The sequence below is a fragment of the Mesocricetus auratus genome, unplaced genomic scaffold (assembly GCF_017639785.1).
Source record: "Mesocricetus auratus isolate SY011 unplaced genomic scaffold, BCM_Maur_2.0 Super-Scaffold_100006, whole genome shotgun sequence".
Taxonomy (NCBI): domain Eukaryota; kingdom Metazoa; phylum Chordata; class Mammalia; order Rodentia; family Cricetidae; genus Mesocricetus; species Mesocricetus auratus.
The window spans coordinates 59159290-59184131 of NW_024429190.1; the positions used below are offsets into that span (position 1 = coordinate 59159290).

The 24842-nt window shown below is 35.1% G+C and overlaps 1 protein-coding gene across 26 annotated transcripts in view; it reads left to right on the plus strand.

Annotated features, from left to right (window-relative positions):
• Positions 1-24842, plus strand: part of Adgrl3 (adhesion G protein-coupled receptor L3) — a 748011-nt gene that overhangs the window by 406129 nt on the left and 317040 nt on the right. The gene's annotated exons all lie outside the window — the stretch shown is intronic.

Here is a 24842-nt window from a genome sequence, read left to right on the forward strand (position 1 = left end):
AAAACTGATTTTTTTCAGTGTGATTAAAGTAATTATGTCTAAGTTTTATGTACTGTTGACCATTTGAAAATCAGATGCATATCCATTCACAGTATGCAAACTGGAGAGTAACAGGAGGCCATGAATTAAGGAGCACTTCACAGTGTGTTTTATACACTGCCAAGAAGTATGTCTGCAGTCTTTAGATCAGCCATGGTATAGAGCAGCAATGTGTCTTTTTTTTTCTTCAGGATTAATGAAGAATGAAATAATCTAAAATGGAGCATTTTCTGACTTCTTATCCCAAAGGAAGATTCACCATCACAAAAGTTTTTTTTCTTACTAGTTAATTATTCATGGGATTTTGTAGTGAAAATCACACAGGAAATCCTGTAGTCTCATATTAGATATTCAGCTCATCCCAGAGATAGAGAACACCTGGGATCATAAACAAATCCCAGGTTCCAACTTCCTTTGATGTCTCAGAAGGAAAAAAATATCTGGGGATCAGCAGGTTTCCCGTGCCAAGAGGCAGCTCTGAGCTTGCTCATCCATGCTTATTTCAAGAAACAGCACATGACTCATGAGCTACAAGTACGCACACTTCAAAAATAGAGAGAATTTTGGCCAACGAGAGATGAAATATAATTTAAAAATAATAATGAAGCAATATAAAATTTTACTTTGAATAATTTTAGCATGACAGAGTGGAGAGAACTCAGTGAATTTCATGTACTTATTGCATTCTTTGTTCTGAAAAGTGCATTTAAGTATATAGATTTAATTGAACTCTCAGTGGTGTTTCATATATTGTTATCTCTACAGGGGCCTCTGTGAAAAGTAGAAAGCTCCCACTGACCATTTTTTGTTGACCAGTGATATTTTAAGAAATGAAATGCATAAGGTGCCTTTGAAATGAGACAGTTCTACGTTGCGTGCATAATGATTTCTTTGTGAAGTATGTGGAAAGCATTTCTAGAAAGGCATTTGATGAAAAAATATACAATAGCCAAGATTTAACTTCTAAAATCATTCTAGAAAACCTACATTAATATTCTAATTTTCATATTTTGAAACATGACAGCAGAGATTAATTGTCACATTGTAGATATTTTATATTTTTTTAAAAAATGAAACAGCTCACAGCTGTCTCTTCAGTCTCCTGCATTTCATCAGCTTTCTTTGACGATCACAACTCCAAAAGACTCTGCCAGATGCATTCTGAAATGTCCTCGGCAGAAACCACTTCAACAGAAAGAAGAAGTTGCTCAGACTCCTTTGCATAAAAGGATGTCCTTCACCACATATGTCTTTTCTTTCATAAATTTTCAGTGGTGGATAGCATGATTTTTTCCATATCTACATTTGGAGTTTCTGATAACCATCAAATTTTCTGGCTGTCTTAAAAGTATTTCTTAGTGTTATTCGTCTGGTTGTTTTCCTAATGAAGAATTACAAAGATAGGCATACCTCCTGGCTACTTTATACCATATGAATTCGTTGCATATATCTCAAGTGTGTTTCAATTATCTTCAACATGTTTGTTTTAAAGAGTTATGCAGAGATGAGATGCACTTAATAAAATTAATATGATATTAGAAGAAAATCACTCAAGGTAGAAACTGGGTCTGTGATACTGCTCAGTTGATAGGGTGCTTGCCAAGAGTGCACAAATCTGTGAGTTCAATCACTAGGACATCATAAAACATGCATGGTGGTCCATATACGTAATACAACACATAGCAGATGGAAACAGGGGAATTGGAAGTTCAAGGTAATCCTTAAGTATATTGCAAGTTCAGGACCAGTCTAAGATACATGAAACCCCCTCCCTAGGAGTTCTAATCATGAACCAGCCCATACATCAAATCTTGTTGAAAAGTTGCAATTGTTTAACAGGGCAGTGAAGTAGGACAACATAGACTTATAATACAATCTGATTCTTTAAAAAGTTGCTGATTTCTCAGGTATATAAGCATTTATGTGTTTTAGATTTCCCTCTATATTCATCACATGACATATTAATGTCCTAATCTAGATCAGTACCCAATTCTTTTCTTAAATATGAAATGCATGTTGTTCCCAATGCTGGAAAGAGTCACTTACTAAAATTTATTGATACCATCAAATGCCATTATTGCCCTGTGTTAACGGTTTACATACATTAGCATATTGACTCTCACAAGAACCTACTTAGGAATTACAAACATCACCATTTTACTACAAAGGGAATCTTATGTTCAGTATGTTAGATACATGCCCTGTGTGCAATGCAACTAGAGAAATTCAGAGCCAAGGCATTTTCTTCCTCCAATACCTACTCTCAAGGAGCTGTGATATTTAGTCTCATAGATTTTTTAAAAAACTTTTCACAGGTTATTTGATACTTATTTCTTTCTACTCAGTAATACCAGGTAGTGCAAACAGTTGTTTCCCAGGTCCAGTTGTGTCTTCTTAATCTCTTACCATTCCTTAGAGTCATGAAACTACTGCAAGCTTGTTTTTCCAAACATTTCATAAAACTCTAGAGTACAAACTAATTTGTGTCATTAAAAATCTTACCTCTTACTTTTAATGAGCTTCTTATCTATAATAAATTAAGGAGCTGTCTTTTATTTGTATCAGAGAAAACTTTGAAATTTACTGAGGTTTAGTGTTAGGGATACTTGAGATTTATGGCTCAATCTTTGTTTGAAATTTTTCATTCAGCAGTTAAGCAAGCAGTTCATATAATGTCATAGCCTGATTGCTAAACAAATGGATATTTCCAGGTCCATTCTAAATTTAAGCTCATAAACTGGGGACTGTGAGGTTAGCCCAGTCTGTAGAATACCTGACTTCTTAACCTGAGTTCAGTCTGCTTGCACCTGCAACCTAGTGCTGGCCAGGCTGATGGATATAGGCAGATCCCTGGGATTCTTGTGTCAGCTGCCTAGGTTTCTAAGTCATTCCAAGCTAAGGGGGCAATCAGTCAAAAAAGAAGGTGGCACCTGAGGAACAAGAACCAGAGTTATCCTCTGATATATACATACATGTACACATGTGTACTCATATCCCACACACACATACACTCATGTCCATAAGTGCCATTGCAATACATACACACACATACACACACACACACACACACACACACACACACACAAGCTGTGTATGCAATGTGGAATATACATCTGTGAGAATTGATAGAATTTCACAAATGTCAAAATTACAGATATGACTGTGGTCCTGTAATGCTAAAATGGAGCTGCAAAGTCCCACTTGCCCAGTTCATTTACTGTACCTTTGCTACGGTTAATACATATTGAAATACACAAATACCATTTTACTACAACTGAAAACCTTACTTAACACATGTTACAAGTATGTAGTCTAAGATACACAGTTTGTATCATATAGGGGCATCAAAGGTTTGACTATCAAAGTTTCTGCATGTTTACTCAGTGATATTTATATAACTGCATATCACAATATAATGCATTTTTAAGAATGCATTATCATTAAGAATACTGTAAACTTCGTAACTGCAAAAATTTATCTTAATCATTGGATACATTAATGACATGTTAATTAGTTTTCTATTACTATGATGAACACCATGACTAAAAGCAACTTAGAGAGAACAGGATTTATATCATTTTGTAGCTTAGAGTCCATAGTGAAAGGGAGTCAGGGCACAACTTCAGGACTGAAACGTAGAGGTAGGAACTATAGAAGAAGACATTGAGGAACACTACTAACTGGTTTATTCTCTTTGACTGGCTCAACCTGCTTTCTTAAATCACCCAAGACCAACTGTCCAGGCGTGGCATTGTCCAAAGTGTTCACGGACCCTCCCACATCAATCATTAATCAAGAAAGTGTCTTACGAAGATGTCTACACAAAATCTGATGGAGGCATTTGACCAACCAAGGTTCCTTTATCTCGTGTCAAATTAACAAACCTAACCAAAAAACCCTATATACAATTCACAAGCAATATTGAATTGTTTTACATTTATTTATTTGTGTGTGTATATGTATGTGCCCATGTGTGCACAGCCATGTACACAAAGGACTATTTGTGGGAGTCTATGTTCGTCCTCCACCTCATTGTCATCAGGCAGGGCATCAAGCAGTCTGACTCATTGAGCCATCTCGCTGGTCCTATAATAGTGATTTTTTCTCAAAAGCTTTATTTTTATTCATGCCTATATGTGTGTGTGTATGATATATGTATGGGTGTGAATGCCTGTGGAGGTCAGAAGAAAGTGTGAAATGCTTTGAGACTGGGATGACAGGCAGGTATGAGCCAACGCATATGAACATCTGCTCTTCTGGAAGAGCAACAGTTGAATCAACTCTTCATAGCACCCAATACAGATTTCTATAGGAAGACAATTTTCATGGTTACCAGAAATACATAGGAAACACAGCATATTCGATGCAATGAAGATTAAAATTCAGCTTTGTCTGTTGTCTTACTTAAGGAAGCTAACCAAAGAAGGCTTACAAAACTGATGATCAAGTCCAGTTCCCTGATCACGTTCAGTACTCTGCCATAGAAATCCATTCCCAGAACAACTTAAAATATTTCCAATACAATTCTAGGACTCAAGGAATAGATGTAGTTGAACAACAATCTTACATAAAAATATTAAACCAATTAGTCAAATATCACTTGTTTTTGAAGATACAATGGGGGTGGACAAAGAAAATTTAGTAGCTGCAGTGACCTAGTGAACTTGCTTATTCCAGTGCTTTGAACTTATTTCTTTTCACATTCACTAAAGTTATATTTAACCTTTACTAAGTCCTCTTAACTCATTCTGTCTTTCTTGTCTATGTTCACAGGTACCCTGTTTCTAATGAAATTTGGGGCAGGTGAATCAATACCTTTCTCTGTTCTTGTCACACCTTAGTTCCATTGTGGCTTTTGTAGTGTCTGCGTTTTCTTTTAAGGTCTTTTTTTCCTCCTTAGCAGGTATTTTCTGCCCAGGAAATGACCCAAATACTCAGAGGGTTAAACCTCACCATTTACCAACACCTCATTTTTGATCTTCTGTCTCCCTGCCTCGCCACCACTTCTGACCTGAATCAAAGTTGTAATTGTGGCATCCTCAAGTAGAGCTGCCTTCATTTAGCCAAGTTACAGAGACCACTTGTGTAAGGGAGAAAACAATAAAACAATGAACCTCCCACTCTTGTGTGTTCTGAGGAGAGAATCTTTCCTTTGTATCCTGCTGACAAATGGAGTCTCTTCTAAGGCATACAATTTCATGCATATCGCCCATCAGAGGTGCCTGTCTCCCCTCATGATCCTTTTTTTATCTCTTCAGCTCTTTGTTTCTTCCTTTCAGAAATATAAAGCATATTTACATATTCTCGCAATCTCTTGCAGAGTTGTTGTTAAGAAATTAAAGGAGGAAGTAAGTAATTTGGAGAACTCCCACACAAGAATGTTTGATTAAAGCAATCTGTAGATCTTAAGACTTTCCCACTGTTCACATTAGTCATCCTAATATGAATGTGGGTGAAGTCCTTATGAAAAGACATGAATAAAGATTATTATTGGAAAACTATTATTTATAAATAATTACATAGTTTTTAGTTTTTTCTCTTTAGCAGCAAGGAAATGAATTATACCTTTAACATTAAGGTACTAACTTTTTATGTTCAGGTAATTGAATGCATTTATGTAGTTAAATACTTTTTTCAAGTAATGTCCAAATTCTTGCATACTTTAATATATACATACTTTGATTTTTAGTATGTTGTTAAGTGATTTCATGTTTCTTAAATTGATGTACTGAAATTAGCCAATATTTTTAATTTTGAAAGATTAAGAAATATTAAGACCTATTCTAGTTTCCAATACCTCAATTCTTTTTCAGACATATAATAGACATTCAATAAATATATACTGAATAAAATAAAAAGGAAATTAGGTCAGCTGGTTACCCCAAAAGCATTATTGTTCATTACCAGAAGAATAAATGCAAGAAACCCTTGTTTATCAAAAGACCTTATTAATTTAAATGAAAGATTTTTAATAAAAATATGGGTCATGTAAATGTTAGTGTCTCAAAATAGAGTAGTGAATAACAAATTTTCTTTCTTTCCTAACATCATTTTCCTCACTAGCTGTAGCTTTTTTTCTAACAAAAATAACTTTTTTATCAGATTCTTATATAAAATGATAATCTATAAAAATTTTGAAGATGAATCAATGATTGCAATTAAAGTTTATATGTCAAAATTATAAAGTATGGAAATCTTGTCATTCTTTTTAAAACAAGAACCCCCAGTGGTTAATACTCTTTCCTACGTTCTCCTTTTAAATTGCCTCTCTCTTGCCTTTGTCTGGTCTCTTCATTGTCGTTGTACATGGAAGTTGTCCCGAAATAGATTCGTTATTCGCTTGGTAGATGTCCAATTTTTACCATCTTCACTTTCTTGAAAATTCACCACATATCAGATCCTCAGAAAACAAAATAAAGTGTGTGTTTTACAAAGGGATTTTCTAAGTGAAGATCCTGGCTTCTATCGTCAGTATCAAGAAGAAAAAGAAAGAAGAAAAAAATGAAGGATTTGTCCTGGAAGAGTTTAGTCAAATGGTGTCAAGGTTCCCTAACAATATTGTTAGTTCAGCAAAGAAATTAAGCATGAAAAACATCTTATTAAATTATTCCCTTAATTGTTGTATTTATGTATGTGCCTTCATGCATGCTGTTTCCCACAATTGGAGGCCACATTTTGAAAACAGTTTTCTCTTTCTACTTTATGAATTCCAAAAGTCATCAGGCTTTGTAGTAGATACCTTTACCTGCTTAGCTTTCCTGCCAATCCCCATATTAATTTTTAATATTCTGCTTCAAAGGGGAAGATGCCTTACTGAGCCAGCATAGGTATCTTCCAGCAAGCTTTACTAGAGAAGATAAGAAGAAGCAAGCCTACCAGAATGAATACATGTGGTAGATATAAAATACAGGACCAGTATAAAACATAAAAGTAGAAGAAGCCAGAGATGGACAAAGTGGAAATCATAGATATTTGCTATGGTTAGTGTGTGTGTCTGTGTGTGTGTGTGTGTGTGTGAGAGAGAGAGAGAGATTTTACCTTACCTTCCATGTAATGACTGGATATAATTCTACATGTTCTTGTAGATACAAGCCATTTTAATTCATTCTATTCTATTTAAGACTATATTAAAAGTAAAAGAGCCAAATAAAAAATACCCAAGTAAAATTAGTAGTTAGTGAAACTAATTTCTCTACATCACATACTTTGCATTTGCTCATGGCACCAAAATAACAAATAGGGAGAACAAGTTCGCTGTGAATATATGAGTAGATTAGTGAGTGGATAAATGTAATGAGTTCCCACTGAAATTGTTCTTTATCTTTAAGAAGATGAAATTTTCTTTCAGTAACTACTTAAGTATTTGAATTAAATACATAGTTGTGGACTTCTAATTCTGCTGTGTGTTTATGAATTTAACATAGTTTCTTTAGTGTTTAAGACTTTATTATTTTGAAACATTGTTCAAAGTCCAAATGCTGCCATTAATATGAATGAGACTGATTTCTGGCTTCCAGAAGAACTTATAATCTAGTCATCATTCTATAGTCCTCCAAATAATCATGTCAACTTAAAATCAAAGACTGGGAGGGAAACAATGTGATTTAGTACTTAGTAGAACACATTATAAATGTATTTGCCTCTCACTAAGCTGATTGCTTTGCTGCTTTGCTACTTCCGCTAGAAAAGAATGTAATGCAAAATAGAACAGTAAGTGATATTGAAGACTGCTTCTAAGTAATTATCTATGGCAAATGTATATTTATAATTTTAGATTCCTCCTACATTTTCCTGACTATGCCTTACTGGGCTTTTCCATTCACTGGAGTGGATAACTTAGTGGTTATGTGTAATCAATGAACGTGATTTTACATTCTGGCATCAAGTGGATACTAGATGTGTCTTAGTGAAGCTATCTTACTACTAGGTGTGTTGTTGACCAGAGGACTAAACAGGAAAAGAAGTGAGTAACTTACAGATGGTCTAGACTTCCATTCATGGTGAAAAAAAAAACTAGAGAAAGGGGTCTCTGGTGCCAGAACCAGAGCTCACTGTCTATTTAAAGGCTGGTGTAAATATAGGGCAGAAAGAAAGATGGTAGGGATGAGACTGAAAGGTTTCATTTGGTCATGGCTACAGGAAGCAGTGAGTAGGCAGTTAGGGAGTCAGCTGATAAACAGATCTACAGTAGCCTTTACTAGGGCTCCGTAGGGTTGAAAATGAGAATCAAGAGAATCGAGTTCCTTTACTTCTAGAGACCAAATTACTTCATTTTCGGGGAGAATTATGACAGATTAATGTAGAGGTGCTTTGTAAAATGTCACGCCCCTACCTAACTATAGAAAATAAGGATTATAATCACAGTAAGCCTGTCAGGTTAATATGCAAGTTGCAACTAGATTATTTTCACTGTCTTGAGAGAGTCAGTGTTGTCCAATACTGTGGCTTGGAATTCCATAACGTTGCCAAGTTATCCCCATGATTCACTCTTAAATCAGCCCTTTCTTAACAGAATTACCAACTTTAACCTCAGAGAATCAGCTAAGTAAGGCAAACTTTCTACATTTACCTTCAGCTCACTTGGCTTCTGCTTTTATTACCTGACTGCCCTGTCTACATTCTCTCTGGACTTGACTGCTGACACTGGTTGTTACTCAAAACAACTTTAGCTCTGTAGCATCGCCGGGTATTAAGTATCATTTCCCTCTTTCTCCACCATGCTTAGCTCTTGGTACAATTGCATTGACTGTCATCCCCAATTTCCCCATGTTTAGTAATTGTCCTTCTCTTTAAGGGTCATCAGTGTTCTCAAATGTGTCCAGCTGCCACCATCATTCATTTCCTTCAACAAATTCTGACTGACAACTCTTTAAATGGGCCTATAGATCTAGTCTTTATGTTCCAACAGTGGAGTGCGAGAGCTGAGCAATTCAGGTGGATCTTTGAGTGATTATCTTATAGGCGAACATTGTTTTAATATACAAAGTAGTGAAGTATTGATCTGTTGGTTAAAACCAAATGACAGTTGCCAGTTGAGGTCTTTTTTTTTCCTCCTTGCAACAGTGTTTAAATTTCCAAAATAATATCTCTGTAAGTAGATATGAAAGGGAGATTAAGGCTTTCATTCAAAAGTGGAAAAGATGAAAACATATTCTCTCTAATTGAAATTTGGCACTGTACATAGTGCTTTAATTTAATTCAGTTTCTCTCAGAGAAGTTCCAGAATACAAATGGTCTTAATGTGACTTCATGATATTTTAGTTCTCATTTGCCTTCAGTGTGGCCTATAATTAAGGCAATTAATGATGACATATGGCAATATCAAAAATTCAACTTTCTCAATATTATGAAAGTGCAATCCTTCTGTGCATATGGTTGGATCCTGAGCATCATGGCCTTTCCCATAAATTTAGTTCAAATTGCCTGAAAAAAGACAGCAAATGAACATTTTTAGGGACAGTGGGTGTTCAGTTTTCTTTGATGTTCCCAACATTGTAAATCACTTCAATCTAACCATTTGCTTCTTAGAAGCCTTAGGACATGCATCCAAATTCCTGTAGGAAAACATTTTTAGTTTTAGTATTTAGATCAGCTTGAAATGAGTACGGTGCTCAGTTAACCAAGAGAGTTCAGATATTCCAAAAAGTTGTCCTCCAACAAAGCAAACAAAAGCCTAATGGAATTATAGAGCAAAGGGAGGAATAAATCTTTCGATACACTCTGAACTCCACTGTTTTCCTTAACTCCCTTACTTCCCTGTTCTTGTCTTTTAGACAGCTCATTTACTGTTGTTTATTCAAGTTAACAGGAAAGTTTCAGAAGTGAGATCATATTCTTAGTTATTGGAGATGAAATGTGAAATATATTTGCTTTGATAATAAGGCTTTTTCTTCCTTCTGTCTTGTAAAAAAGCTAATGAAATCATAGATGGCTAATTACATTAGAATCTAAGAGGATTTTGGGATCTCATAACTTGATCTTTCTTGATTCTGTTATTAGCCAAGTACCCAAACTTAGCAACCTAAATTCAAGAAAAATTTACTGCCTAAAAAATAATATCATTACCCATATTCTCAAGACAATCCCCAAATTCCTCATTCTAATATATAAGGTACTACCTGATACCTACATTAAATGAATTAAAATACAAAGCTTGAAACATTAACTATGAATAACAACTCTCCAGTAGATGTCCTGTGGTACACTTTTAAGGACAAATAATATATATAGAACAAGAAACATGTTATTCTGTGTCTTTAGGGTAGTCCTTTAGTCACTGATCAGTATTGGCCCTCATTTGTTTTTACTAGCACTGAATCTGATACACATTTTAGGACTGATGATATATGTTACTCTTGTTAGATGCTGTTCCTTAAGATGTGATATTTTCTAAAGTGGTAGTGTTTTATCTTCATCCTCAGGCTGTAGATTTAGCACCAGTAAGTGTCAGTCATTTAAAATTTCATTGTAAAATGGTAGACCATAAAGAATAATTAACATCAATCTATGCCAAGTTTGGTAAGGTCCTTCCTCTCCCCCTTCCTTCTCTTTCTTCCTCCGTTCTTTCTCCACCTAGCAGGATCTCCCTCTATGTCTTTCATGAATGTTATGGATTAAGAATCATACTATTCACCAGAAATATTTCAATTAATATGATGGATCAGAAAAGTGGGTTATTTCTCAATACAAGCAATTACCTCAGTCCTTTATTGACTACTCAAATGAATTATTTGCGTAATAGAATTATAAGTTTCTAGAACACAATTACTGTTAATGAAGGTTTTATTTCATTATTTTCATTATGGACATCCACCTCATATTTAAAACCTGACTCATGAAGTTTCTAATACCAAGCTCTAAGAATATTATGGTGCTATTTCTGACTTAGATTCTTAAACTTTTCTATGTGAGTGTGTTTTTATGAATTAACATTTTGACACTGACTAGTATTTCTCTGTCTTCAAACCCTTTAATAAGACTGTAGGCTTCACAGAAAAAAATCAGACCTAATTTTATATTAGGGATGGTTGCTAAGTAACTATTTGATGCAAATTAATCATTAAACATTTACCAGCTCGTTCTCTGATTGGAGTGGCTGCTGGAGTGACTTCAAAGCTGACAGATCAGCAAACAAATGATCGAGGAAGAACATTCTGGGATGCTTAATAAAAATAGCTGATGAGTCCTCTACTTGATTTTCTTCCTCTGTCACAATCAAATAAGAAAACAAGAAATTGACAGGGACAGTTAACAGCCTTTCCCTAATAGTAGATGCTCTTTAAAGTTCAAGTGCAAAGACAAGATTGTATTAAAATACTTTATAGAGTATTTTCAGGGCAAGCTGCTCCATTAGTGGATTCTGTTTTATAATTCAGGAGCCTGAGAATATAAATTAAATAGCTCATTCAAATACGCTTGCCTAGTAGGAATTTGAACCCAAGTCCCTTTGAATCTTGTGTTGATCTCTTTTTATTTATGATAGAGCAAATATGAATATTTTTGTGTCAGAGAGCCACTGTAGCTTAACAGATTTCACAAAATGTATTTATTTATCAGCAAAATACCTAAAAGAAATGAAATTCTGTGCTGAAGTTAGCTTGGCTGCACAAGGATGCTCATCAGGACCTAGGGATGAGTTCCTTGTTATGATCTAGTGTCACTAGGAAGAAGACACACTGTAAAAGTGTATGACATATCACTGTCAGGTACCCAGAGCCTTAGACTGCATCTTATTTATGATGCCAGTTTTTGACATTTATGATACCAATATTTGTTAAAGTTTGTTAATATTAGTATCCTACTGCCATGGTGTCAAAAGTACCAGTAGTGTGGTGGCTGACACAGAGAACTCTATTTGTTTAGAGTTGTGAAATAAATATAATGTTGGGAACATCAAAGAAACTAAATTTTAAGTTAAACTGTTTCAGAACTCAGTATAGCTGTTGTCACTCCTCCTTTACAAAGCTCTTCCTACTGGTGTCTTTTAGTTAATGTCTAATTACTTGTCTCTGTCCTTTCAGACATTTCATTTGAAGATACAGATTTATATGAGAAACAATATTGTGCATGTATTTGGCAATCATTTGTCACTCTCTTGTCTATTCTTTTCCCTATCACTTTCTATTTCTCATAGCCTTCAAGGAGCTACACAATAAATGAATACAGGTTTGTCTTTCTTCTCACTGAGCATTAGCAGTGTTCTCCCCAACTCCTCACTCTGTCTCTCTTCTTTCCATTTTTCCTCTCTCTAGCTCTCTTCCCTCTTTTGTTCTTTCTCAACTTTCCTTCTCTATCCCTTTCCCTCTCTTCCACCAGATTCCTCATTTATAGTATAAGCAATTAGTTAGAAATTGAAAAACTACTCCCAAACTCAATCTCTTGCTATAACTTGTATTTTGTTTGTGGAATTTTTTACAATTTGGACATCAATGATCTTAATCTTTCAATGTATTATATATGACTCTAAAGTGTTCTGAACCAATCATGGACAAGTATGACTTCGGTTGGGTACTAGTTTACTCTGATCGGATCATTCTAGCAATTTCCTCATGCTCCCAAGCAACTAATTTCTTATGTTATCATGATTCCTTAAGTGGAAATAATTTACAGCTCAGATTAAAATGTCAAAGTTAAGTTAGAGAGATGTTATTTGTCTTTCTGGGACTAGGTTACCATAGTTAATTTGTTTACTAGTTCCAACCATTTGTGTAAATTGCATGATTTCGTTTTTCTTTACAGCTGAATAATATTCCACAATGTATGTGTGCCCCCCATTTGGTTAGCCAATGGCAAGTTGTCATTCCTGGAATTGTATATGTATAAGACATACAAGTAACATTATATGGATTGAGAAGTGTGTGTGTGTGTGTGTGTGTGTGTGTGTGTGTGTGTGTGTGTGTTTAAAGAAAGAGATGTCAGAGGTAATGTTTTAGAAACAGGAAGAGGCACATAAAAGGGGTTAGGGTGAGGGTAGGGAATGGGGAAATTACATTTTAAGTTCAAAAAAATTTTACAGGTAAGCCTAGAATACATAAAAAATCTGAAGTGTATTAAGAAAAGTCTTTAAACTTAAGGACTATTTTCATCCTTAGCTTTGTAAGACTTAGTGATCTCCAACTTGGTGACATGAACAACAAAACTTGAAATAAAAATAGAACCTTTATACTAGTCTCCAATAATATATTAGTTTGAAGTTACTACCACACTTTACCTTACTGCAAAATTTCTTTTGCCCCATAAGGTAAAATACCCACTGGCTTTAGGAATTTAGTGTGAGGGACTATTATTTTTTTTTTGTTTAAACCATTTAATTAACCAAAAATCTGTTTCCCAGACAGAATACATTCAATATAAAATGTATTTGAAATGCTTTAAGACATCTTAATTAACCTTTACTAGCATGCTTATTTTTCTAGAGGACCAGAGAAAATGCTAATTCTAAAATTGCTCAAATTTTATTTTACTTCTTTTTGTATACAATAAAGAAAACAGTGTGCAGTATGCCTTAAAGTTGTAACCTGCATGCTTGAGTGTTATGTTAGAACCCATAAAATCAATATTAGCAAATAAACAAGATGTTTCAAAGTGGTAGAATGAAGATTATGTGAAGTCTTAAGATGAAGCTGTTGCATCAGAATAATTTGATTTGCAGTCTGGCTCCGCCAACTCCATTAGTGATCGCATCCTTGACAGACACAGAGTTCATCCAATTTCACTTCTCATTGTGCAGAGGTATTGATGTTTTCATGTTACTCTGGTCAGTCAATAAGGTTAAAAGGATAAAGTTTATTTAGTTTTCAACATTGCCTTCTTGAAGTCAAATGTTTATTTAATTAAATTTTGCAATATTTGGCAGGACAAGAATGGTAGTGTCAGCTTTCCTTAGCTTAATATTAAATAGTGTATTATGAAATCTGGTAAATGCCATCTGCAGTAATAGGAACCAGACATACTGTGAAGCCACTGGCAGGAGTGGTGGGCAGGCCAAATGCTTTGCCAAGGGAGCCAATGATTTGTAAGAGTTTCCTGATGTGAAATGTGTAATATGTCTTCTGGTCTTGAGCATGACATTCCTTTTATCACTGGATTATGATGATCTGTAAAATGCTGTTGCTTGTTATATTGAACATGCATATACATGTGGATACACTAAGTGATTCTCCAAATTCTTCCAAGCCAAAATAAGTGGTAATGACTTCAAAACACCACATCTTCTAAATTTTGTTTTTAACTTGATCTGAGCATTTATAACATAGTGATGTTATTATTCTGCCTTCATATTTAGAATTTAAATTAGTTTTCAGAATATACATTGTTTGCATCAGAAAGAAAACATTATGTTTAGTTTATGGAAATTAGGTGAAACTTCAAGTTATGAAATTTTTCTCACTCTGTATATATCAAATATTTTGCTAGTAATATGGGTACTGTTGCATTAAATACTCACTGTAGCACAACTAACAGGATGACTAGAATTTGATAAGATCTTAGCTCTTAGTGTGTTTTCTTTCTAATGGAACAAATCGTCATTAAGTAGTCACTGAATGCATTTTTCAACAAAAAGTCTGATATGTGTGATGCTAGTAATAATCTTCCAACAATGTTATAGCATATTACATTTCTAGATGAATTGTACTTCTCAGAATAGGGTTCTACACATCTAAGAACAAAGCAGTTATATGCAAGTGATATTACATCTTCTTGGCAATTACATTTCTATGAAAATTGTATATTAACTGTGAATTTAATTACTTCTCCCTCTACCAATACTATCATGTAGTAAGTTATGATTTATTAATTTAATTACTTAGTGGAACTAGTATCCCCTAGTTTAGATTTACATTCTGTTGATTCCAGATGCTATCCTTTAAAAAATATAACTACCACAATTTTTCCTCATCCACATTGTAAATATTTACTTAATTTATGTAAATGGTAGATGATACAGTTCCTAGAGACATGTTTAATCAGGTGCTATATCTCTCTTATTTGTACTCGTAAGTCCTGTATGTCCACTTACCCAGTAGAGTATAAACCTGTTAGTGTTAAAAACCAACACAGTGATTACCTCAATATCTTGAAAAAAATCTTCTCAGTAAGTAAATGAGATAGCACAAATGAACAAGTACCTATTGTAATTCTGACTGTATAAAAAACAAGATTATCATCACAGGGAAGATTTTAATAAAGAAATAACATGTAAAATGAAGCTCAGGTTTAAATCAAATATGTATATTATTTTTGAGTAATAGTAAAAATAGGGAGACACAAGATGTTCATGTAAAGTATCAGAGGTGCACACAGCAAAGTTAGAGTAGCCAACAGAGTTATCAGCTCTACTCCTGTAGGCCCAGAGTTTTTCAGGATCTCAGCCTGGAGTTGTAACATACTTTCATTATACTTATTGGCCATTGTCTCTTTGAACTTTAGCCTGTACTCATCTTAGACAAAACTATAGGGGTTCACATTTAAATGGAGGTTGCTAATGTGGGTACCAGAACTTTTGTCAAAGGGTTTGTGTTACTAGTGTGGGTTCTCTATAATATGATGATACCCTTGTGTGTTTACTACATAGCCATTGTGTCTGTTAGCTTTCTATATAACAAGTACCTGAAGTTATCAACTTAAATGAGGAAATATTTATTTTAGAGATCCCATGCCAAAATTCGCTGTCCCTGTTGATTTAATTGCTCTGATGAAATAGAACATCATGATGGGACTACATAGTATAATGAAACTAATTATTGTCTGGAAAACTAAGAGGCAAAAATCAGGAGGAATGCATCAATTCAGCAGTTCTCAAACTTTAGACCGCTTTGGGAATCCAAAGACCTTTTCTCAGGGGTCATATATCAGATATAAATAAATACATTACAATTCATAATGCCAAAAATACAGTTACAAAGCAGAAATGAAATAATTGTATGGTTGGGAGCCACCACAACATGAGGAACTGTACTAAAGGATTGCAGCATTAGGAAGGTTGAGATCACTGTATCAGTTCCCTTCACTTGTGTATCCCCTGACTCAAAAATCTCCTTCTAGATTCCTCCACTAATTATCACCATTTCCGAAACAAGACTTTACTACAGACAATTACTACTTGAGCCAAACTGTAATATTGACTGTAATCCTGGTCCCTAAACTCTGAAACTCCTCTTGTAAAGAAGATGCAGTCAGTCTATTGTGAAGAGTCCCTGAAATCTTAACTCTGTCAGCACTGCTTATTCTGGGCTAGCATTTTAAAAGAAGGGAGAGACACAAGAGAAGGAGGAGGATAGAGGTGGGGAGAAAAGAAAGATTGTGAACAGGTGTTTATATAAGTTCCTAGTCCTAAATGGGGTAACCATGAATCGGTAAAAATGGAAAAAAATAAAGGAAAAGGAAAAAATGAGTCAAAGGAAGACTGAAATCCAGCTTGGAAATATTGAATTATATAGCTGGTGTCTATCATTGATGGCACACTCTGGTGGAATATGGGTTCCCACAGCATACAGCGAAACTCTGTTTTATTACTTTACTGTTGTTGCTTATATGACTAATCTCTGCACTTGCTTTACATGCTTCCTATAGCTTCTCTTGGCAGATGTCACATATCTGTGGCACCTTTTCCATTCTGAAGTCTCTACATAGCATTGACTTCTTTCTGACGTTTCACAAACTTTTTATCAAGATTATCTGAGGTAGACTAGCTGTGCAACGTGTAACATGATTTCTTTCCCACTAGCTGCCTGGGTCCTGCCGCTGTCTATGCCCACAAATAACACATGAGACACTATATTAATTATGAAGCTATTATCTGTTTGCTATGGTTTCTTAATGGCTAGCTCTGACTTAATTATTAACCCATAATTACTAATACATATTTTTATAAGAACTTATCTTTCTGAGGATGCCACCCTGATGGATCTTCTCCTCCTGGGATCACATGGTGAGTCCTTGCTTGACTATATTTCCCAGAATCCTCCTGGACTCCTAGCCCCACCTATCTTGCTTCTCTATTGGCCAAGAATGTTTTATTTATCAACCAATAAGACAACTTCTACACAGAAAGACTTCCCCCTTCAGCAATGCACTGCTTGGTCATTCAGGTTTGAAATCTTGAAGATTCCTTTGAAATCTTGAAGACAGCATCTATGAAACTTTAGTTCTTGAATTCTGCATTCTTGGAAAGCTAGAATCACATGACAATACAAAAGTCTACCAACAATGTGTATTTGACACAGATGAACCATGACTAGAGCAGTTTCTAACAATTTTATTATCTGAACATAGAGAAGGATCCATAAATTGCCCAGAGAATAGAGGAGCTCTCTACATCCCTCCTTAGAAATGTCTTTTGAAAAAGTATTTGCATATAATGTGTATTTCTGTATCTCCAAGTCTCTGACATTAATGGTCTCTATGATTCTTGAGGTGATTATTACATGTCATTCTCATGGTCTTGGTGTATATGACCAGACTTAAGTTTTTGTATATCAGTCCACCCTACCTTCTTTGGACGTATTTTCCTTGCCTTAGCACATGTACCTTTTCTTCCCAAACTTAAATTTTTTGATATAGTTCTGCTCTGTTTCTTTTAATTCTAAATTCTAATAGCAAACTCTATTAAAAGAAGCCAGCTAGATCGGAATTTATTCCGAGTATACAAATGGCCTTTGGGTGCCCATCCAACAATGAGAGATGCACTCTCACCCTGGACTCTCGGGTCAGGATCTAGGCCCTGCCCTGGATGAAATGACAGACTATGGACACCCCCATGGAGTGTCTCACCCTCCCTGAGGAAATGAGGGGATATTGAGGGGGTTGGTGGGAAGAAAGGGAGGAGGGGAAAGAAAGGGAGAGGGACCTGGAATTGACATGTGAAGCAATTTTGTTTCTAATTTAAATTTAAATTAAAAAATAAAAATTAAAAAAAAAGAAGCCAGCAATATCCACACCATGACTGTAGTGTTTTGCTGCCTTGAATTTATTATGTGCCACACTGTCATAATGGCCACTACTATCCTGGTATTATGTGGAATCCATTTTCCATTTGAAGCCTCATCATTCAACTTATTTCTACCCTCACTCCCACCGGCATTTTGAATATCTCAGCTTTTGGAAAAACACCCAACAAGTTCAACCGTTTTCTGGATATGCCCTAGCCCAATCCTCCAACTTGTCTTGATTGTTGCCATTAATAAATTTGCAAAGTGCACAGCCCTAAGCTTCATTCTTTCTTTTTTTTTAAGAAAACGAAGTCAAAGTATCTTTATTTATAGTAATACCGATAAGCCTCATTCTTAGCATCAATGTTTCTGTAATCTACTAACAACAAAAAAGTTATGAAAATCAGTTTCAAGAAGGAAAAGACTATTTCATAGTCCTCCATCCATGCTCGCATGGACTATTTTAGCTCAGTGAAGACCACACCAGTGGAGATGTGGGTAGGGAGTGGAGAGTATTTGACAGAGCAAAACTGTCTGTATGATCACTAAGATGTAAGAAGAACAGTGAGGAAGAAAGAACAAGGGTATCACTTTCTCCTTTGGGAGCACGCCAATAGTAACAGAGTCCTCCCACTAGGCCTCCACATTGGAAGTTTCTACATTCTCTCAGAGTGCTATTCTGAGAACAAAGCTTTTAGCAAGTGAATCTATTCAGAACATTTAATACCCTAACCATAGCAACCACAAGAAAGTGTCTGCCACATGAAAACCACAAATGGTCATTAGACTATATACCTGGCCACCCTTGTCAATCAGATAAAGAATACAATTTAGGATTAGGAAATATCGTTGAAAGTATTTGTGCCTTAAGGAAGCGTGACTCACAGAAGAGAATACAACTAATTAGTAATTTTCTAACTGGGCTTCAAAATCTTTATTTGTGGCAGTAATTGCAGAAGTAACTTGACTAAGCGAAATTGCCCACATTTAATGATTGAGGATTTACTGAACCTCTGGGGCTTTCTGCTAGGCTTTGTATTAAAAACTGAGATGATACTACAAATGGAGAAAGAGGTATAACTCATCTGAGTTCTTCTGATATTCCAAAATAGTTATATTCCTTAGTCTGTGATAATATTTGGGGTGGGGGAAAAAGTTATTTACAGAAATTTGGTACTTGTGAGTTCATTTACAAAATACTTTTTATTTTCAAAATTATAACTACATAATTTCACTCTCCTTCCCTTTCCTCTTAGGTCTTCCTCTGACACCCTTCTTGCCTTCTCTCAAATACATAACCTCTTTTTCTTTAAATGTTGTTAGATATATTCCTAAGTGCATAAATATAACCTGTTCAGTTGATATAATGTTAACATCTATCTATCTATCTATCTCACATGTATATATATGTGTGTGTGTGTGTGTGTGTGTGTGTGTGTGTGTGTGTGAATGATATCAGGACTGCTCCCTTGGTTAATTTAGGTCTTATTCCTGAAGAAGACCTTATCTCCTGCTCTGAGCATTCTCCAATAGCCTGTGTTTCTTTGCTTTGATTTGTGTTGAGGCCTAGCAAGCTTTCCAACTTCAACCTTAGTATGTCTATTAGTATCTTCCTTGTTTGAGTCTTGTTTAGACAGCATGTTGATGAGACATCATGGATATGGGTCTCTCTAGCACTTCCAGGTTATATAGTCACACAGCAAATTTCCTCTTCATCTGGTTCTTATGATCTTTCAGAAGCTTTTCCATGAAATCTCTGAGCTGTAATTGCAAGAAATGTATTGTAGATTTGTCAGTGAAGGTTGGGTTCCCCATTATCTTGTTTTATTCATTTTGTCTGGTTTTGGTTTTCTCTAATGATCTTTGTTGCAAAGAGAAGTTTCTTTGATAAGGGCTAAGGACTACACATATCTGTGGATGAAAGAAAACTATTTAGATTGTATTTAGGCATTGTCCTGCTTTAGTAAATTGGCAGTTTTAGGTTTATCTCTAAGATCCGTGGCTTCTCTGATTCTGAGTTGTTGGCTAGGTTTTTAGCACAGGGATGGTTTATTTCATGTTGAGAAGGTTTGGTCTAGTTAGTGAGCTTTGCGTTACCACCACGATGTGTGAACCATTGTACACTATTAGGATTATGTTCCATGATGGTCATTATTGTGGTACACAGGCATCAGAGCTTCCTTCCCTTGAAGGCTTGCATGGCGTCTTCTGGTACCATAAAAGCTAATCCTTAGGGAGGAAGCTTTCAGGGTATATCTAGCTCAGGTCCTCTGGGTCATGTGTCCAAAGTGCATGGTGTCTTCATCATTTGGGTTTTACCTTTTATCTTTAGGAGTCAACCAAGGGAAACATCAATAGCCTATAATATGTTGGCAGTATCTTGGACAACCCTGACCATCAACTCAAAAACAAACTTCTCTCTAGGGTTGAGGTTCTCTCCCTCCTATCTTCCAAGTTGAAGCCCCTCCTCCTTTTGTTTATTTCCTCCTGTAAAAACCCTTACCCTGTTTTATTTTTAAGAAATATATGTGGCATGTATTACAGAGATGTTGTAACCTTTGGTTACAGACCCTGTTGTGATCTGAGATGGTTATATATAGTGCATAGACTTCCAGGAACTTCACTTTAAAATTATATCTTATGTAAATGAAATACTATTCTTACACGATGGGTGGCATTATTCAATTCAGTTAAAATGACTTTCTTTTTAACTTTCCAGCTTTGACTTAAATTAGTTTATCCTCAGGCTTTAGCATCTCACTTAAACCATTAGTGTGCTTCCTCCTCTAGGGACTTTCCTTTCGACTTTCCATTGAGAATGTAATCCTATCAGAACCGGGAAGAATGCTTTGTGCTCCAAAGTAGCTATCATCCAAAGACTTTGTGAGCACTTTGAAGCATGAAGTTGGTAGTATCCGTGATATCTGTAGTCTTGAGTAAGGCAAATGCAAAGGATTTCTCAAGTTTAGAGATGGAAGAATGAAATGAAGGACAACAGCAGTAGTTCTCTCAGTGTAATTCTGGAGATGGGCACAGGTGCAATGGGGAGGGTGCTTACAAATGACCAGAAACCTGAGCAAGTCAGTAAGCTGAACATCCATATGTTCTAAAATAACATAAAAACCAAATGAATTTGTATCTCTTATCAGTCTGAATATCTGATCCTCCTCAATAATTTCCTTTCATCAGTTTTCAGTTGCTACAGCTCTCCACTGTGCTGGGCACCAAATTTAATGTTTAAAAATAATAGATAGTTAGAAGGACAGAAATGGCATCAGATCCAACATGGCCTTGTGAACCAGGCAAAGAATTATAGGCCTTGTCTAAACTTATTAAGAGCACTAAAGTAAGTTTTGACTTTTTTTTTCTTTTGTTTTTTGAGACAGAGTTTCTCTGTGTAGCTTTGTAGACCAGGCTGGCCTGGAACTTACAGAGATCTGCCTGATTCTGCCTCCCAAGTACTGGGATTAAAGGTGGATGCCACCACCCCCCAGCTCAGTTTTGAATTTTAAAAGAAAATGTCCTTGTTTGAATGTAGAATGTAAAGTTTATGGTGGTACCCAGACTCATGAAGGTTTGTATTTCTAACAATATGTAGCTAGTCATGGCTTTATTTCACTGACTCCTAACCTAAACACATGATTGTGACTTCTAGTACCTATCCAGTTATGCATACATAGTCTTGATGTATCAAATTTTCTATAAAATGGGATGTTTTGTGCATTCTGAACTGTTGAAAAACTGCCTAATTTACAAGAAAGTACTATTCTGTAAAAATTAAAATTTTTAGTGTGATAGAATAAAATCAGATTTGTGAATTTGTGATCATATATATATATGTATATATATGTAGAGAGAGACTGATGACAGAATAGATGATGGATATATATATATATATATATACACACACACACACACACACACACATGGAAGGATGGGACAGATAATGTAACCATTCAGAAAAGGTACACATCACTTGAGATAAGAGTGAACAAGAAGAAAATAGTTGTGTGCAAATCAGACCATGAAAATATGTTAAAATAGATTCAACTTATAGTGTGTTATTCTGTAAGTACTACAAAGTGGTGAAGAAAATATAGGTAAAAAATATTAGAGTTCTTAAAATACATATACTTTCAATTTAAGCTCTATTGCTAAGTCTATTCCTAAAGCCACGACAAAATGGAAGTGTGCACAAAGATATTTCTTCCAGATGGGTCATCTAAATAGGCTTTACCTCATAAGATAACAGAAAATAAAATAGCTTTTATTTAGACGAGAATGTAGGTTTAACTTAATGTTAGTTTAAAAGAAAATGATCATATCACTAAAACAGCTTTAAAGAATCATGTAGCATTTACATCAGGGCAACTTAAATGTGGAGACAGATGGGGCTAATAAGTTTTAGTGGATAAAAGCCACAGTTAGGTGCCATGCAACTCCAAAAGAACTGAGGAGTCAGTAATGACCCTAAAACAGAGGGCGTTTAGGGTAAGGTAGAGAAGAAACTTTGATGTTAACTAGAAAATTATTCAGTGCTCTACAATTTAAAAGAAAAAAATTTGACCGCAGTAATTGTATATGCTTGACACAATTATGTCTCATAGAAAAATAAAAACAAGCCGGGCGGTGGTGGCACACGCCTTTAATCCCAGCACTTGGGAGGCAGAGGCAGGTAGATCTCTGTGAGTTCGAGGTCAGCTTGGTCTACACTGGGAGTTCCTGGACAGCCTCCAAACAATACAGAGAAACCCTGTCTCGAAAAACCAAAAAAAAAAAAAAAAGAAAGAAAGAAAAAAAGACAAATAAACACAAATGTTCTCTGAGCTATTTGTGAAATATGCAGTGGTATGTGAGTCAGAATAGAACTTGGCTGATTAATAATAGTAATACATGCTTGAAGAATTAAACTCGAAAACCCATAATTTTCAAGATATGCTAATAATACACTGCTGGCATTAAAGATCCTTAACTGGAAAGTAGGGGGTGGGTCATCTCTCTCAGTTATTACAGAGAGCCACTCCAGGATGTTAACATTTAAGGAAGAACTCAACATGTCAGTATCACGTGTCTGCAAGTGCAATTTCAGGTTTGATTGAAGCAGGAATGCCTATAAATAATACAAAAAGAAGAAAAAGTAGAGACCAAAAGTATGGAAAACTTACAGGTTGCTATAGAAGAAACAGCACAGATATACACTGAAAAAGTTTGTCAGAGTCGAAAACCTGCTAATGAAGAATGCAGCAAAGAACATAATGGCATCAAAACCAAGAGAAGTTTGAAACAATGAACAACTCTCCTAGCCTTATAGAACTCTGAAAACTGGCATATATAAAAATATGTTCTATTGAGTGTTGGCCATTTTATGGAGGGGGCAGTTATATAGAGTTGTGGTCAACAAGAGCTTTTAAGACACACACTAGGTAGTTTCATTGCTCACTTTCACCTCATGTTCTAAATGGCATCTGTGATATGGGGTGGGGGAAGAAGCTGAAGGAGGGTAAGGACTCCATAGAAGTGAAGTCAGCATCTTCTTCCTTTTCTCACCATGAAAATATGGTGCGGCCATGATTTGAAAAAAAGAAATTTATTTCTGAATGTGGAGATGTTTTTAAAGGCAGTACCTTGATTTACTAAGAGCAAAAAAAAAAAAAAAAGAAAAAGAAAAAAAAAGAAAGAGAGAAAGAAATGGGATGCTGCTAAGAGCGCAGTTAGTTGGAATGTATTTATAAATTTAGAGCTTAAAAATCTAAGAAGAATTAATAATCAGGAATTGAAGAAATTTTCAATGAAAAGAGAAAACTAAAGAGTTTGTAATTAGGCATTAAATCTGACATGGAAGCTGATAAAATACAGGCCAGAATAAATATTTATTGAAGTCATTTGAGATATAAAAATTGTAATCATAACATAGCAACATAAGGCATACTCCTGCTAAGTACTGTGCTTTTCATTTCTCCTGGTCACTATATAACTTCTTTCTTGCTTGAAATGTCTAGAGTAGTCACCATGATGGCTTTGGTTCAAAATATAAAGTCAAAACTAAAAACACGGCTGCCCTCATTGTTCCAGGACTCTGCATGATTTCATTCCCTTGCTTAAATAGAATGTTTGTTCCTACCTTATTGCTATCAAGTTTATTAAATGTTCATGAATTTTAAGAATATCCCAGTAACTATACAACCTATTTCACAAGGTAAAAACATCTTTGCAAGTGTTCCTTACATTTTATAGTCTTATTTTTGCTACCCTTTAATCACTGCTTGGCATTTAAAGAGTCTTAATTCAATATCCATATTATTGGAGGTATGCTAATCCCAAGTTTTGCTCTTAATTTTTCCTTTGATTTCACTTTGTAATTATTATATAGGTGACTCGACTTGCTGAAGTATCTGTAAGTCATTGTTGGACATGAGGTAATAACCTAGGAACCTCTGTGTGTTCCCTCATCATTAGTTACAAAATCAAGTCTCTGAAATTATATAATCTAGTTATATTTATTTACACATATATATATTTCATCTTAGCTTTTAGAGTCTAGTTATTTTTTCTCCTGTATTTTCTAGACTTTTTTTTACCTAGGAAGAAAATTGTATTTGTCTGCAATAATTTGTTCCTGATTCTATTTTCAGTTTTTAGCAAGCAGGAATCAACTATTTCTTCATTTATTGCAGAATATTGCCTGTGCCTTAACTCAGTAACACTGTTTTTCTTCCAGTTCTGAGGAATGTCTTATACATGCTACAAATGACATTTACCTATATACTGCTTTTTCTTCAAGAACTTTTCTCTACATTGAATGATTTTTATTTGTCAAGTCAGAAGAGGCTCCAAAGTAAATCTTGGTTATAATTATTATTATTATTGTTGGTG